Below are 18,494 nucleotides of genomic sequence, written 5' to 3'. Positions count from 1 at the left end.
TGTAGACCAGGCTGGTCTCGAACTCACAGAGATCCGCCTGCCTCTGCCTCCCGAGTGCTGGGATTAAAGGCGTTGTCTTAAAACAAAAAAAATGAACATTGCATGACATCTATCCATCTACCATTTTAAGATAAAATGCAGCTAAGAAGGGTCATTGAAAATTAATCTCATACATATCTTTTGATAGCGATGGTTTGTTGTTAAGAATTAGGTAAATTAGTTGGCAGAATATGTGTGTCTAATAAAAATTTTCAAAATGTCAGTAGTTCATGACCAACAATATCGTATTTTGAAAAAAAACTATTTTGGACTTTATCTTCATCTGACTTCAGGACAAACTTTTTCTAACAGTTGAAAAATAACATACCTTTAAGCTGCTACACTCAAATTATATCATTTTCTCATTGTTCTACCTTTAATTTGACCACTTGGAGATGGTTTCCCAAGTGAACACTTCAAGGACACCTCTTATTCCTTCCTGTGTTGGAATCTATGTCACCATCTCTTTCACTTTACTTTTTCTCAAATTTCTGTAATGACAATACACATCTATCTCATCCATCTCCTTCCTGTCTCTTATGTTTAGGAATTTTAAAATTGTGGGCTTCTTTCTTGTTTCCTGGCCTCTACAGACATTCTCACTTAAAAAAAGAATCTAAAGCTTGAAAGCTGTCATGTACTTATAGGAGAAAATATACAGAAAAAATAATTGATTTTTAAAAGAATTGTAGAACTCACTTCACTTGATATTTTTACATGGTTGATTTGTTTAGTGTATAAAGTTCAAAGCCCTTTCTACCTTGTTCAGTCTTTGGAATATTTACACTTTATTTTCTTACTGGCTGCTTCCTAAGTGAACACATAACCTTAATGTTAGGAATCTTGTATTTGTTATCTTTTTTCATGCTTTCTGTAGTCTATAGTTCTCCAAGCATTTATAAATTGGTACTTTTCTGCATGGTTTGCCTAGTAATCCAGTACAGGACTTGCTTCTACTTGGCCTTGTTTGTTGTCAAATTCCCTGTGTAAATACTGGCAGTGATATCCACACACTTTCTTACTGTGGATCCTGACTGAGTCCTTTTGACTTGACCCTCATATATGTGGAGATCATTTTCCACATGGATTTGTACATGGAAATATTCTGACTTCTCAGAAATGCTGTATAGGTCCTTTATTTACTTGGCCTTCTCTAAGGGGCTCAATTGAGGTGAGCACACATATTGCTGAGCACTACACACACACACACACACACATACACACACACAGTATATGAGAAACAAATGTAATATAAAGTACACTTGCTGTTTTCTTGGCTTATATTAAACTAGATATTACTAAAATAAAGACTTATTATGACTTTTTGTACAAGACCAAACTGTGGTATTTTTTCTTGTATTCTTTAAATCTTTTGAATATAAGAATTTAAAAGTCCTTACCAAAAACTTATTTAATATATGAGGAACTGAAACCCATTGATCAGGAGGCAAGCTTTTTCAGTATTTAAATACAAAACTGATTTTCAACTTATTAAAAAATTTTGATATTTGACCCTTTGTTGATTAATTATCTACCTCATTCCACTTTTAGATCTTGTCTCCTTCCAAAATCCAGGAGGATAACTATATGTTTTTCTTTGGGTTCACCTTCTTATTTCACTTCTCTAGGATTCTGAATTATAGGCAAGATGTCCAATAGAAGATCTGGATATTAACCCACACAGCTATGAACACCTGATTTTCGACAAAGGAGCTAAAAGTATACAATAGAAGAAAGAAAGCATCTTCAACAAATGGTGCTGGCATAACTGGATGTCAACCTATAGAAGAATGAAAACAGATCCATATCTTTCACCATGCACAAAACTTAAGTCCAAATGGATTAATGACCTCAATATCAGTCTGAACACACTGAACCTGATAGAATAGAAAGTGGGAATTAGTCTACAACAGATGGGCACAGGAGATCACCTCCTACGTATAACCCGAGTAGTACAGACAACAAGGACAACTTTGAATAAGTGGGACCTCCTAAAACTGAGAAGCTTCTTTATAGCAAAGGACACTGTCACTAAGACAAAAAGGCAACCTACAGATTGGGAGGAGATCTTCACCAAACCCGCATCAGACAAATGTCTGATCTCCAAAATATACAAAGAACTCAAGAAACTAGACTTTATAATGCTAATTAACCCAATTAAAAATGGTCTTTTCATGTTTTCTAGATGGTTTTTATTTCTTGTTTCTAATCATTTATCATAGATACATTAGTATTTACTCACTGTGACCCAGCGAGTAAATTTAGTTTAGCAGTAACACTAATTTTGTTTGTTAATTTTTGAACTTATTTGGACTCTTCAGCATATGCAAAACTCAGGGATTTCACATACATGCATACACGCATACACACATGTGTGTGTGTGTATATATATATATATGTGTGTGTGTGTGTGTGTGTGTGTGTGTGTGTGTGTCTGTGTGTCTGTGTGTGTGTGTGTATGTATGTGTGTGTGTATGTATGTTTTTTGAAACAGTTTCTCTGAATAGCTTTGGTGCCTGTCCTGAAACTAGCTCTTTTTGACCAGATTTGCCTTAAACTTAAAGAGATCCACCTGCCTTTGCCTCCCAAGTTTTGGGATTAAAGGCCTGCACTACCACCACCTGGCTATTTCTCTTAAGATAGTAAACAGTGCCAGGTATGGTACCACATGTGTTCAATCCTAGGGCTGGGGGACAGAGGCAGACTGATCTCTATGAGTTCTAGGTCAGCCCATTTCTAGGACAGAGTTAGTTCCAGGACAACCAGAAACCCTTGCCTGAGAAACTTTTGAATAGACTTGGGTTACCTCACTTAAATACTGTTTTCTAGGTTCATCCATTTACTTATAAATTTTATGATTTTATTTACTTTATAGCTGGGTAGTATTTCATAATGTATATGTACTACATTTTTATTATCCATTTATCAGATAAAGAAAATTTTTGGTTGTACTCATTTTCTAGCTGTTAATAGAACAGCAATGAATATAACTGAATAAACATTTGTAGAGTAGGATGTAGAGTCCTTTGGGCATATTTCAAGCAATGGAATATCTGTGTCAGTACTAGATTACTAATACCAAAACCTCTTTTCTTTTCCATTTCTGAAGAAGGCTGTTTTCTGCCAGTACCATCTTTTTTGAAATGTATAATATAATTTTGAGGTTCTATAATATTGTGTAGAGAGGTTTCACTTCTGCCTGGTCTTGAAGCCATTTAATCCCAAAGAAACACACAGACCTTATATTAATTATAAACTGGTTGGTCTATTAGTTCAGGCTTCTTATTAACAATCTCTTACAACTTGAATTAACCCATAATTCTTATCTACGTTCAGCCACATGGCTTGGTACCTTTTCTCTGTGCAGCAGTTTCATCTTGTTTCCTCTATTACTGGGTGGTGACTGTAGATTGAACCTCTCCACTCGCCAAAATTCTCCTAGTCAGGTTATCACAACTATAATTCCTGTCTGGCTATTAGCCAGTCAACATTTCATTTTTTTAAAAACATTTATTTATTTATTTATTTATTTATTTATTTATTTATTTATTATGTATGCAATATTCTGTCTGTGTGTATGCCTGCAGGCCAGAAGAGGGCACCAGACCTCATTCCAGATGGTTGTGAGCCACCATGTGGTTGCCGGGAATTGAACTCAGGACCTTTGGAAGATCAGGCAATGGTCTTAACCACTGAGTCATCTCTCCAGCCCCAGTCAGTCAACATTTTATTAAACCAATATAAGTGACATGTCTTTACAGAGTACAAGAGCATTATCCCACAGCATAATTGGAGATTAACTGTGTGATACTTGTAGCACTGATATTTTTGTTAAGAACTGCTTTAGATAGTCAAAGTGTTTTGTGTTTCCATATGAATTGCAGGGATATTATTTTTCTAGGGTTTTGAATAATTTAAGTGGAAATTTGATGGAATTATATTAAATGAGATTATTTTTATACTAAAGCTATAGTTACAGTATTCTGATTATTCATGAGCATGCCTTCTTAAATTTCTTCACTTTTCTAAAATTTTCATTAAAGAGATTATTCACTTTCTTGCTTAGCTTTGTTTTCCAAATATTTAGTTTTGAAGCCATTATGACTGGAAATTTTTCTTTGACATTTTTTCCTGATAGTTTTTTTTTGTTGGTGGTATATAGAAAATATACTAAATTTTATGTTGATTTTTGCTTCTTCCTTTGATGAAAAACTTTTTATCAGGTTTAAGATTACTGGTAGAGTTTTTTTTTTTTTGCAGTTCAATGATTTTTTTTTTATTGAGAAAAGGAAAAAAACAAGTTTCCACCTCCTCCCAGCCTCCCATTTCCCTCCCCCTCCTCCCACCCTTCCCCCCCTCCTCCAACCCTTCTCCCCCTCCACCCACTCCTCTCCCCCTCCCTCTCCAGTCCAATGGGCAGTCAGGGTTCCCTGCCCTGTGGTAAGTCCTAGGTCCTTCCCCCCTCCGTCTATATTTAGGAAGGTGAACATCCAAACTGGCTAGGCTCCCACAAAGCCAGCACATTAAGTAGGATCAAAACCCCGTGCCATTGTCCTTAGCTTCTCATCAGTCCTCATTGTTTGCCATGTTCAGAGAGACCAGATATATCCCATGCTTTTTCCGTCACAGTCCAGCTGGCCTTGGTGAGCTCCCAAAAGATCAGCTCCACTGTAAGCACAATTCTTAGATAAGGGAGCCACCTTAGGGTTGGCAAGAGCCTTGAACCTAGAATGGCTCCCAGGAGCCCAAGCCGAGGTCCCCATTTAGTTCCCTGGACAGTGAGGATAAAGAACCTGAAATGACCCTATCCTATAGCAAAACTGACGAATATCTTCCATATCATCATAGAACCTTCATCTGGTGATGGATGGCGTTAGAGACATAGACCCACACTGGAGCACTGGACTGAGCTCTCAAGGTCCCAATGAGGAGCAGAAGGAGGGAGAACATGAGCAACGAAGTCGGGACCACGAGGGGTGCACCCACCCATTGAGACTGGTAGAGTTTTTAATGTCATTTATACTGAATTATATCATCTGAAAACAATGATTATTTGATTAAGTCCCTTTCTATATCTATCATATGTACCTAATTACTTCATTGAAGGTGAAGAAATGTGGAGGGATAAACAAAAAAATGATGATTGAAAACTCAAAGGAAATTGTATGATCTATTTCTTTTAGATTTTAGCTGTTTTTAAATGTAAAATTTCAAAGCATTCTCTTGTGTTTCTCTATTTCTCTGGGTCTATAATAACTTTCACTCATTGAAAGTATAATTTTATTAATTTCTGCATTCTCTTCTTTTTTCTTTTTGCCAGTTTGGATAAGTAATTAAAATCTCATTTATTTGTTCAAAGATCTAACTTGTTTCTTATAAGTTTTACATATTTTCATTGCAATCTCAATTAAAATTTGCCATAATTTTTACTATTACCTCACTGTCTACCACTTTTATACAGTAATGTAGCACACATATTGGTCAACTATATGGTATTAAATAGGCTTATTTATATATGTGAACTGTGTATACAATAGGCAAAGTTGCAAAGAATACAATTTGATATGTTTTGATATAAATAAATATCTCCATTAAATTACCATAGCTATGATGATAGAGAACACAATATCTCAAGCATTTTCTCATATACTTAAATTATTATTGTGGTTAAGAGAACACGGGATCAGAGGACAACTTTGTGGAGTCAGTTTTCTACTTTCACATTTTCATTTGTTTTGGAGATCAAACTCAATTTATAAGGTTTCATAGCATTTAACTTTAACTGCAAAATCTTGGTGGTTCAAAGATGTAGCCAGACTGGATACAAACACATGAGCAGCCTGTCTCCTCTGCTTTTGCATATTCTATCAGTATCTGCTACTTTAACTATCTTTAATATATTGATACATTATCACTTCTCCCCATCACCTACATTTCCAGAAAAATGTAACCTGAATTTCATCTATTATTTTGAAGTAATTCATGTTTGATAAATATATATAGTTATATATATATGAATATATAACATATGCTGTCCTCTTTAAACTTAAGTATAGTCTTATAAGATTCATCTCTATTTTGTCATGTTCCAACAATCACTTCTTATTTTGTTATTCTTTAATAATATTATTTAATATGAAAATTTCACAATTATTTTCTAATTTACTTTTTATTGCCCATCATATGAGTGTTTTTTGGATTGACACATAAATAGATAAGGTAGCTATGGACTTTTTTCTTTAAGACTTTGTATGAGCATATGCCTATATTTTTCTTATGTAAATAACTAATTGAATTTCTTTGCCAAATACATAATTTTATTCTTTTTGTCATTTTAATACATTTTAAATTAATATATTTTATGTTTTAGAACAATTTTTTATTTACAAAATATTAAAGAGAATGTATTTATACATTTTAATGTTCTCATATACTGCATCCCCCTATCCATCTTATTCTATTATTGACTTACTGTAATGATAGAACATAGCTTTAAAAGAATAAATCAATATTCGTATGCTTTTTAAAAATTATAAAACAAAGTTTAAATAACAGTTTATATTTTGTTTTAAAGTTGTGTGTGTGTGTGTTTTATAAATGCAGAGACAATGAGATGACTCAGAAGATAATGATACTTGCTTCCAATGCTGATGACCTTTGATTCATTCTCTAGACCCATGCATAGAAAGAAAAGACCTATTTAGAAAAACTATCCTATAATTTCACCCACGTACTATAGAGTACATGACTTAACATATGTTTGCTCACACATACATGGAAATAATAAGTAAATAAATGTAACAAAATAACAAAATGCAAATTTTAATAAAAATAAAGCATTGGATCATGTCCAAGCCTATTTGGTTCTTCCAGTTTTTGTTTTTTTGTTTTTGAGACCAGGTTTCTCTGTAGCTTTGAAACCTGTCCTGAAACTAGCTCTTGTAGACCAGGCTGATCCCAAAAGCACAGAGATCCACCTCACTCTGCCTCCCGTGTGCTGGGATTAAAGGCATGCACCACCACTTCCCGACCTTCCGTTAAAATAATAAAAATAATACAAAAATGTAAAACATGACACAATTTTTATTGAAGGAAGATACAAAATTCTCACTATTTTAAACATATCATGTGTTCCAGTTATCTTCTGTCATTCTCTGCATAGCAATACATGTCTATATAATTTGCATTCTTCAAGATTTCATTTTGGAAGAATTTTATAGCAGTTTGAATGGTATAGTCTTTCTAATCTTCTCTTATGTATTATGTCTCTAAGAAATCTCTATGATCTCTTGTGTATGTGACAAGTCACGCCATTTTATTACAGAAATGGATCTCATTTTGTAGAAATACTAATGTTTGTAGAATTTTTTTTCTTTTTCTGACAGGCTGTATGAATATTTTAGTCTTTCATTGTATTAAAATAAACTATCATAAGTTTATTGGCTTATCAATAATAAACACTCATTTTTCAAAGCTGAGGAGGCTATAAAACCCAGAGGCTATAAAACCCAGTATCAGAGCATTATCAACCTGTATGTGCTGATAGCTCAGTTCCACATAGGCAGTACTTTCTCTGTCTACATACAGTGAAAACAGGAAACTCCTTTGTCATTATTTCATAAGGTCTCTAATCTCATTCATGAGACTCTAAATTCATGACCGAATCACCTCTTTAAATCTGATATTTTAATGTTATCACCTTAAATATTAACACACACACACACACACACACAATAAAAATAAGAGAACAAAAATTGCAGGACTGTGGAATAGTCACGAAGGAATTAGAAAGTTTTTATTATGGATCAATCCTTGTAAATAGAAGATATCCCACTTCTATAGGCATTAGTTCTTGTGGGATTTTTAATGAGAATTAAAAGAAAACACAAATGAATTATATTTTTAATCTGCAAATTACAGATTGTTGCCATAATTATATATGCAAGTAGACATCACAAACACACACATACATACAAATACACATACACACGCACACACACTCAAACACACACATATTAAGGAAAATACACAGAGCAACTCTTTTTATTTCCAAGGCAGGATTTCTCTATGCAGTCTTGGTTGTCCAGGAACTCACTCTGTATACCAGGCTGAGCTAGAACTCATGGAGATCATCTGCTTTTGTCTCCTAAGTACTGGTATTAAAAGTCTGTGCCACCACCACCTGGCCAAATAGCAACTGTTTGTTTGGTTTTGTGCTGACCAAATACAAAACAAACAAACAAAAATTGTAATAAAATACAATATATTTGCCATACAATATAATATATTGTATGTAATATCTTATATATTACTCTACAAAATATAATATACTTCAAAATATGTTATAAATATATCTAGTTTACCTGGAAATCTCTTCATAATAAAGGCAAAATTTTAATATGCATTTGTTTGGAGTAAATGAGAAATGAGTTTTTGTTTGTTCATATGACCTTGTGTACATATGATATTCTGACATTCTTGAACTTAAAGATATTTTGAAATAAGATGTGAGAAATGATTAGACAGGTCAGTGGGTATTGGTGTTCACTACATGCCTAAAGGCAGGAGTGTAAGTTAATGACAGCACGTGGGATATTTTTTTCCTTCTTCAACTGTGTGTGTCTTGGGGACCCAAGTAATTCAACAGTTATAAAATTCATTAAGTAATTTGTTTTAAATTAAATGAGTATCTTGTCCTTTTTAAAATAAATTTGTTCTTTTGAGTCAAATCCGTTAGTAGAAATTCTCATAGTATTCCCTTCTTCTCTTTATTTTTCACACATGTGTGTATTTATAGTATGTATGTCCATGTTTTGCATGTGTGTGGGTTCATGTGTTATTCATGGGTATATGTTTGGAGAATGAAGGCTAATGTCTCCTTCAATCAAAATAATGCTTTCCGTACTCTGTATTTCTGTCCCACCTACATCACAACTATCTTGTTCCTTCAAGTTCTCCTCCTCCCTCCTCTTTTCCCTACTCTTCCCCTTCAGCCCTTCCTTCTCCCTCCACCCCCATGCTCCCAATTTTGTCAGGCAATTTTGTCTATTTCCCATAGCCAAGAGGATAACTATGAGTTTTTCCTTTGGTTCCCCTTTTTACTTAGCTTCTTTAGGGTTGTGGACTATAAGTTTGTTATCCTTTGCTTCACACCTAGTATCCACTTATTAGTGAGTGCATACCATTGGTGTAATAAGGTGCAGCGTGCCCCCACCACCCCGTTCCACTGCCCATCTAGTTTATGCCTGAAATAATTACATGGAAACTGTATTCATTTAAACACTGCCTGGCAAAGGACACTGTCACTAAGACAAAAAGGCAACCCACTGACTGGGAGAAGATCTTCACCAACCCCGCAACTGACAAAGGTCTGATCAACAAAATATATAAAGAACTCAAGAAACTAGACCGTAAAAGGCTAACCAACCCAATTATAAAATGGGGCACTGAGCTGAACAGAGAATTCTCAACAGAAGAAGTTCAAATGGCCAAAAGACACCTAAGGTCATGCTCAACTTCCTTAGCGATCAGGGAAATGCAAATCAAGACAACTTTAAGATACCATCTTACACCTGTCAGAATGGCTAAAATGAAAAACACCAATGATAGCCTTTGCTGGAGAGGGTGTGGAGAAAGGGGTACACTCATCCATTGCTGGTGGGAATGCAAACTTGTGCAACCACTCTGGAAAGCAGTGTGGCGGTTCCTCAGGAAATTCGAGATCAACCTACCCCTGGACCCAGCAATACCACTCTTGGGAATATACCCAAGAGAGGCCCTATCATACAACAAAAGGATATGCTCAACTATGTTCATAGCAGCATTGTTTGTAATATCCAGAACCTGGAAACAACCTAGATGCCCTTCAATAGAAGAATGGATGAAGAAAGTATGGAATATATACATATTAGAGTACTACTCAGCAGTAAAAAACAAGAACTTCTTGAAGATTGCGTACAAATGGATGGAAATAGAAAACACTATCCTGAGTGAGGTAAGCCAGACCCAAAAAGAGGAACATGGGATGTACTCACTCATATTTGGTTTCTAGCCATAATTAAAGGACAGTGAGCTTATAATTCGCAATCCTAGAGAAGCTAAATAAGAAGGTGAATCCAAAGACAAACATATAGGCATCCCCCTAAACATTAACCTTCATCAGGCGATGAAAGGAGACAGAAACAGAGACCCAAATTGGAGCACTGAAATCTCAAAACAATCCCATACCAGGTTGGAATTATGATTAATAAAAGGGTTATTTATTTAAAAGGAAAAACTTACAGGTCACAGACCTAGACAACAGCCTTCTGCACAATCAGGCAGAGTCCAAAGCAAGAGAGGAGGAGCGCATGGCTACTACAGCTTTTTCAAGCCAGAAAGACCATGCCCAAGTGTGTTGGTATCTTAAAGGCTATTGGCTGAAGTAGTAGAAGGAGCTCCTGCAGCACAGAAGATCCCATTTACTTATTGTTGCTCTTAGTGTCTGTGCTACTGGGGTTATATTTAGGAAGTGATCTCCTGTGCCTATGCATTGAAGGCTACTTCCCACTTTCTCTTCTATAAGGTTCAGTGTGGTCAGATTTACATTGAGGTCTTTAATCTATTTGGACTTGAAATTTTTGCATGAGGATAGATATGAATCTATTTTTATTCTTCTACATTTTGACATCCAGTTATGCCAGCATCATTTGTTGAAGTTGTTTTCTTGTTTCCATTGTATAATTTTAGCTTCTTTGTTAAAAATTAGGTATGTAGATTAATATCCAGGTCTTTGATTTGATTCCATTTGTCAACCTCTCAGTTTTTATACCAATACCAAGTTGTTTTCATTACAGAGCTCTATAATAGAGCTTGGTGATGCCCCTGAAAGTTCCTTTATTATACAGAATTGTTTTGGCTATCCTGGGTTTTTTTTTTTTGGCTTTTCCATATGAAGTTGATTATTGTTCTTTCAATGTCTGTGAAGAATTGTGTTGGGATTTTGATGGGAATTGCATTGAATCTATAGACTGCTTTTGATATGATTGCCATTTTATTATTTTGATTCTACTTATCCAAGACCATGGGAGATCTTTCCATTCTTGAGTATCTCCTTCAATTTCTGTCTTCAAAGTCTTATCGAACTGGTTTTTTACATCTTTGGTTAGTGTTATCCCAGGATATTTTATGTTATTTGTCACTACTGTGAAGGGTGATGTTTCTCTGATTTTTTTCTCACCTTCTTTATCATTTGTATAAAAGAGTTTTTTTTTTTTACTTGATCTTATATCCTGTCACATTGCTGAAGGTATTTACCAGCTGTAGGAGTTTCCTCATAGAGTTTTTTGGAGTCAGTTATATATACTATCACATTATTTACAAATAACAAATATTTAACTTCTTCCTTTCTAATTTTAATCCCCTCAATCACCTTTTGTTGTCTTATTGCTCTAGTATGAACTTTAAGAACTATGTTGAAGAAATATGGAGAGAGTGGACAACCTTGTTGTGTTTCTGATTATAATGGAATCATTTTGAGTTTTTCTCCATTTAATTCGATGTTGGTTGTTGGCTTGCTCTGTATTGCTTTTATTATGTTTAGATATGTTTCTTGTATCCCTAATCACGTCAAGAACTTTATCATGAAGGGGTGTTGGATTTTTCAAATGCTTTTTCATCATTTGATGAGATAATCATATGTTTTTTTTTCTTTCAGTTTATTTATATGATGGATTATATTGAAAGATTTTTATATCTTGATTCATCTCTGTATCTCTGGGATGAAACAGAATTGAACATAGTGGATGATTTTTCTGATATGCTCTTGGACTTTGTTTGCCAGTATTATATTGAATATTTTTAGATCTATGTTCATGAGAAAGATTTTTCTGTAATTCTCTTTCTTGGTTGAGTCTTATTGTGGTATTGGTATCAGGGTAACTGTAGCCTCATTAAAAGAGTTTGGAAATGTTCCTTCTGTATCTATTATGTGGAACAGTTTGAGGAGTATAGGTATTAGCTCCTCTTTGAAGTTCTGGTAGAATTATGCAGTGAAATCATCTGGCCCTCGGCCTTTTTTTTTCTTTTTGGAGGATTTTGTTTTGATGATTGCTTTTATTTCCTTGCAAGTTATAGGTATATTTAAATTGTTGACATGGTCTTAAATAAACTTTGATATGTGGTACTTATCCAGGAAATTGTCCATTTTCCAGTTTGTAGGGTATGGGTTCTTGTAGTATGCCCTACTGATTCTTTGGATTTTGTGATGTCTGTTGTTTTGCTTCCCTTTTTATTTCTGAGTTTATTAATTTGGATGTCCTTTCTCTGACTTTTGACTAGTTTGGATAGGGTTTGTCTATCTTGTTGATTTCCTTGAAGATGCACCTCTTTGTGTCATTGATTCTTTGTATTGTTCTCTTTGTTTTAATTTTATTGATTTCAGCCCTCAATTTGTTTATTTCCTGTCATCTTTCCTCCTCGGTGAGTCTGCTTCTTTTTGTTCTAGATCTTTTAGGTGTGCTGTTAATTCACTAGTGTGAGATTTCTCCATCTTCTTTATATAGGTACTTAGTGATATAAACTGTTCCCTTAGCACTGCTTTTGGTATGTTGTGCCTTCATTTTTGTTGAATTATAGGAAGTTTTTAATTTCCTTCTTTATTTCTTCCTTGACCCAGGGGTGGTTCAAGTGTTCACTGTTAAATTTCAATGAGTTTGTAGGATTTCTGCAAGTAGTGTTATTATTAAATTCTAACTTTAAGCTTTGGTGATCTACTAAGATATAGGGGTTACTCCAAATTTTTGTACTTTTTGAGGTTTGCTTTGTTACCTTGTATGTGGTCAATTTTAGTGAAAGTTCCATGAGGTGCTGAGAAGAAGGTATATTCTTTTGTGTTTGGGTGTAATGTCTCTTAAGTCTATTTTAGTCATGTCATCTGTTTCTTCTCTTATTTCTCTGTTAGGTTTCTGTCTGGTTGACCTGTACATTGTGGAAAGTAGAGTGTTGAGTCTCCTATTATTAGTCTGTAGGGTTTGTTGTGTGATTTAAGCTTTATTAATCTTTCTTATACACATATGGGTGGTCTTCTATTTGGGATATAGATGTTCAAGATTGAGACTGCATCTTGACACTTTGTTCCTATGATGAGTATGAAGTGTCCTTCACCATCTCATTGGATTGAATTTAGTTTGAAATCTATTTTGTTAGATATTATGAGAGCTATACCTGCTTGTTTCTTAGGTCCATTTTTCTTGTGGGATGCTTTCTGTTACCTAAAAATCAAATATTGGACATTTTGATGGTATCTTACATTTTCTGCATGTTTCTTTCCTGGTTTGTAAATTTTGTATATTCTTTGCTTATTTCACCTAGCTTCTCTTTTTTTTCAACCTGATATTTTCTATTTTATACATTCTACATATAAGGATTTCCTCTGAGTTTTCTCAGTGGGATATTGAGTTTTTCAGTTTCATCTTGAGTTCAGTTTGTGAATAAAATAATTCTTAAATTAAGAATTTTACATAAAGTTGAGATTTGTTAGGAATTATTATTATTAAAACCTATTTTGAATTTATAATATAGTAAACTTTGTATCCAATATCCCCTAATCCAGAAAATGAGAGCTTATTTTTTCAACCAAGATATAAATGAGCAAGTTTTCAAAAAGAGTGATAATTTATCATATTTATTTATAAATAGAAAACTTAAACAAAAGGAAATACCTGAGAAAAATATTATTACTGTTTTCAAAGAAAAATATGCTATTTGTAGAAAATCATAAACACATGCATAGTTAAAGCTAATAAAAATTCAATAATGTTACAGGATATAAAATCATCAGACAAAATTCCATTTATTTCTGTGTTCTGACAATGACACATCTAGCAAGCAAATTTTAGACTAGATCAAGAACAATAAAATAATATAATTTTCTTTACCAATTAAAGACATTTACAATAAAACATTGTAGACAGAAGATTCTGTCCCACTTAGTCCCAGAGCTATTCAGTCCCAAATAAACACACCAAGGCTCATATTAATTATAAATTGTTTGGCCTATTGCTCAGGCTTATTTTAACTCTGTCTTACAACTTAAATTAATTCAGAGTTCTTATATTTAGCTACTTTGCTTGGTACTATTATTTCCTCTGCATCTGACTGGCAACCCTATCCTTGCCTTTCCTCTTCCCAGAATTCTCCTAGTCTGGTTGACCTTTCTATACTTCCTACCTGGCTACTGGCCAAATAGTGTTTTAATAAACTAATACAAGTGACAAATATTTACACTGTACAAGAGTATTATCCCACAGCATGATATAATTATGAATGAGGTTAGAATGGAAAAATATAATTGATGAGGTATCCTGTATTTACAGATAAGAGTTTATATTTTAAGTGTCCTTACTATACAAAGCAATCCACAGCTTTTATGAATTCTCATATTCCTTAATTAGAAAATAATTTTCAAACACACATAAAATCTATAACAATTAACAATTGGGACAATCTCCCACAAATATACAAACAGTCCCTGTCTGAGTAGACAATTCCTTAAGTGAATTTCCCTTCCCATGTTGTTCTAGATTGTGTCAAATTGACAATTATAATTAACTAGCACATCTACCTCATGTCAACTTAACACACAACTTTAAACCGTAGTGTGTCAAACCTTGTCCCCAAATTCTTCTTTCATTTTTTGAAGAGATTTGAGAAATTTTATTATAATAGTCCATATAAATATTCTATATATATTTTAAATTTTACATCCCAGACACAGTTTCCCCTCCCTCCTCTTCTCCAATTACTCCCTGCCAACTCCCTCTATTCCCAACCCACTTTTCTTCCTTTTCTTTTCAGAAAAGGGCAGATCTCTCATCTATATCCAAAAAAAACTAAGTTGCATATCAAGTTGCAGCAAGACTAACTACTTCCTTCATATGTTAAGATTGGGCCAGGTGACCCAGTATGAAGAATTGGGTCCCAAAAGACAGTGAAGAAGTCAAGAGACTGCCCCTGTTCCCACAGTAGACCCAAACTAAATTATTGTCAAATATATGTAGAGTGCCTAGGTCAGCTCCATGTTGGCTCGTTGGTCATTTGTTCAATCTCTGTAAGCCCCTATAATCCCTGGTTAGTTAATTCTGTGAGTTTTCTTGTGGTGTTCTTGATTCTTCTGTCTCCTAAAATCCTTTCTCCCCCTCTTCTGCAGGGTTCCTTGAGTTCTCACTAATGTTTGGCTGTGGGTCTGTATCTGTTTCCACAGGTTTAATGAAGCATTTCTGATGACAATTGGGCTAAGCACCAATCTCTAAGTATAGCAGAATATTGTTAGGCATTATTACCTTGGCTTTTAACCCTCTAATTGGGTTTAGTTCTGTCCTAGGTCTTGGAGTCATCCATCCTGTGGATCCTGGGGCATGTCTCCTGGCATGGATTTTAGGTTACCAGTCATTAGTTGATCATTCCATCAATCTCTAGGCCACCCTTACCTCAACCCATAATACATGTAGGACATACAGTAGGCTGGGTTGGTGTCCAACTCCTCCACTTGAGATCTTGCCTGGTAACAGGAGATGGCAAATTCAGACTACATATCTGCTATTGCTAGGAGTCTTAGCTAGTCTCATCTTTATATATAACTGGGAGATTCCTGTGAAACAGGTTTTTACCTGACTCTGAAATGCTCCCAGTTTCAGTAGTCTCTCAGTATTTTCCCTCTCCATCTCCCCACAATCTGATTGCTCATGTTCCCATCCCTACCTGCAAACCATCTACTTATGAAAGTTATTCTATTTCACCTTTCCAGGGAGATCTGGGTGTCCCCTCTTGAGTCCTCCTTGTTATACAGCCTATGTCAGTCCATGGACTGTAGCATAATTACTTTACTTTATAGCTAATATCCACTTATTAGTGAGTACTCTTCTTTCTGTGTCTGGGTTACCTCTCTCAGGATGATTTCTTTCTAGTTCCATCCATTTCCCTGAAAATTTCATGGTGTCTTTGTTTTAAATAAATGAGTAATACTCCACTGTATAAATGTACCACACTGGTTTTTTTTTTATACATTCCTCAGTTGAGGGTTATCTAGGTTGCTTCCAGGTTCTTGCTATTACAAATAAAGCTTCCATAAACATAATTGTTCAAGTATCTTTTTGATATGATTAACAATCCTTTGGATATATGCCCAAGAGTGGTAGTGCTGGTTCTTGAGGTAGGTTGATTCCCAATTTTCTGAGAAATTGCAATGTTGATTTTCAAAGTGGCTGTACAAGTTTTCACTCCCACTAGCAATGGAGGAGTGTTCCTTTGCTTTGCTTCTTCTCCAGCATGAGCTGTCATTTAGGGTTTTGATTTTAGCTATTATGACAGGAGTAAGTTGGAATCTCAGAGTCATTTTGATTTACATTTCCCTAATGGCTAAGGGTGTTGAACATTTCTTTATGTGTTTCTTAATCATATGAGGTTATTTTGCTGAGAATTGTTTAGATCTGTGCCCCAATTTTTAATTGGATTACTTTATTTGTTAATATTTAGTTTTTCTAGTTCTTTATATATTTTGGAAATGAAATCTCTTTCAGATGTGGGGTTAAAAATCATTTCCCATTTTTAGGGCTGCCATTTTGTCTTTCTGACAGTGTCCTTTGCCTTACAGAAACTTTCTAGTCTTATGAGGTTCCATTTATTAATTGTTAATCTTAATGTCTACTGGTGTCATGTTCAGGAAGTTCTCTCATGTGCCAATATATTCAAGGCTATTTCACATTTTTTAATGTCAGTTTTGTATATCAGGTTTTATGTTGAGTTCTTTTATCTATTTGAATTGAGTTTTGTGCAGGGTGATAGTTAATGGATATATTTACATTCTTTGACATGCAGACATCCAGTTATATGAGCACCATTTGTTGAAGATGCTTCCTGTTTTCCAATGTAAAATTTTGGCTTCTGTTTCCTTAGCAGTTATAGGTCTACTGTTATTTGAAGTTGATTAATTTTGGTAAGTAGTATCCATAGAAAATTTTTATTCCATTTCTTTTAGATTTAGTAATTTTATTGAGTATAAGATTTTGAAGTATGCCAGACGCAAGCAGCGGAGACCGGCATGCCACACTGAGAGCAGATCGCCCCACTACAATTAAATCAAGTAGGTTTTTTGGGGCCTGGCCTGGAGTGTGGTAGGCCTTTTATTGGCGAGGTCCACTGGTGAACAGGGAGCCTGGTCCTGTCCCTGAAGACCCTCCTGAGTGGGAAGAGTGTTCTTGGCCCTCTGCGGGACACAGGAACTGAAGAGGGGGCATTCCCCAACCCCCTTGACCCCCCGGTTAGTCTGTGAGGGCTGGTCCCCTCTGCTGGGGCTGCTCCTCCTTTGCTGTGACCTCTCTTTCCCTGGCTTATCCCAGCTTGCACCCAGGGTCCTCCTTCACTCTCCCTCCCTTCCACAGGGCCTCAGGATCACCCAGTTTAGCCTGTTTGGGCATGGGGTCTGGAGCTCGGGGCAGAGTGCAGCGGGAGTTTCTCTGTTTTGGTAGCTGGCCTGCAGAGAGGTAGGCCTTTTGTTGGTGAGGTCCCTGGAGAACGGGGAGCCTGGTCCTGTTCCTGAAGACCCTTCTGAGTGGTGAGAGGGATCTTGGCCCGTGGCGGGAGCCAGGAAACGGAGTGAGGGCATTTTGTAAGCGGAGCCCCTGGCCAGCAGGGAGACCTGATCCAGTTTCAAAAGACCCATTGGATAGCATTGATAGGAGGAGATGGGCAGGCGTCAAGGCAAGAATTCACCCAACAATCAGAAAAACAACATGAAAACACCATAACCCAATGATCTTACAACAGAAGGACTTGAACAACCTAACACAGAAGAAGTGGAAAAAATTGACTTTATGAAAGCAATAGAGTCCTTTAAACAACATGTTAAGATTTTGAAGTATGGGCTCAAATTCAATGAAATTCTCTCAATTTTCTCTGTGTCTGTTATTAGGTACACTGTTCTTTTCCAATGTTGTTAATTTGGATCTCTTTCTCTCCTTTTTTATTTAGTTTGGATAAGGTTTTGCCTATTTTGTTGATTCTTTCTAAGGAACCATCTGGTAGTTACATCAATTCTTTCTGTTGTTCTCTTTGTTTCCCTTTTATTTATTTCAACCTTGAGTTTGGTTATCTACTGCCATCTACTACTCTTGGAGGTGTTTGCTTCTTTTTTTCTAGAGCTTTCAGGTATACTGTTAAGTGGATAGTATTAGATTTCTCCAAATTCCTTATGAAGGAACTTAGTTGTATAAACTTTCCTCTTTTCCCCACTTTCGTGTCTCATAAGTTCAGGTATACTGGGTATTTTTCACTGAATTTGTGGCAAGTCTTTAATTTCTCCCTTGACCCAGTGGTAACTCATTAGAGAGCTGTTCAGCACCCATGAGTTTACGTGCTTTCTGTTGTTGAAATCCAGGTTTAATCCATGGTGGTCTGATAAGATACAGGATTTTATTTAT

This window comes from Microtus ochrogaster, unplaced genomic scaffold, assembly GCF_000317375.1.
Source record: "Microtus ochrogaster isolate Prairie Vole_2 unplaced genomic scaffold, MicOch1.0 UNK64, whole genome shotgun sequence".
NCBI lineage: Eukaryota > Metazoa > Chordata > Mammalia > Rodentia > Cricetidae > Microtus > Microtus ochrogaster.
Note: the sequence above shows the minus strand (reverse complement) of the source record.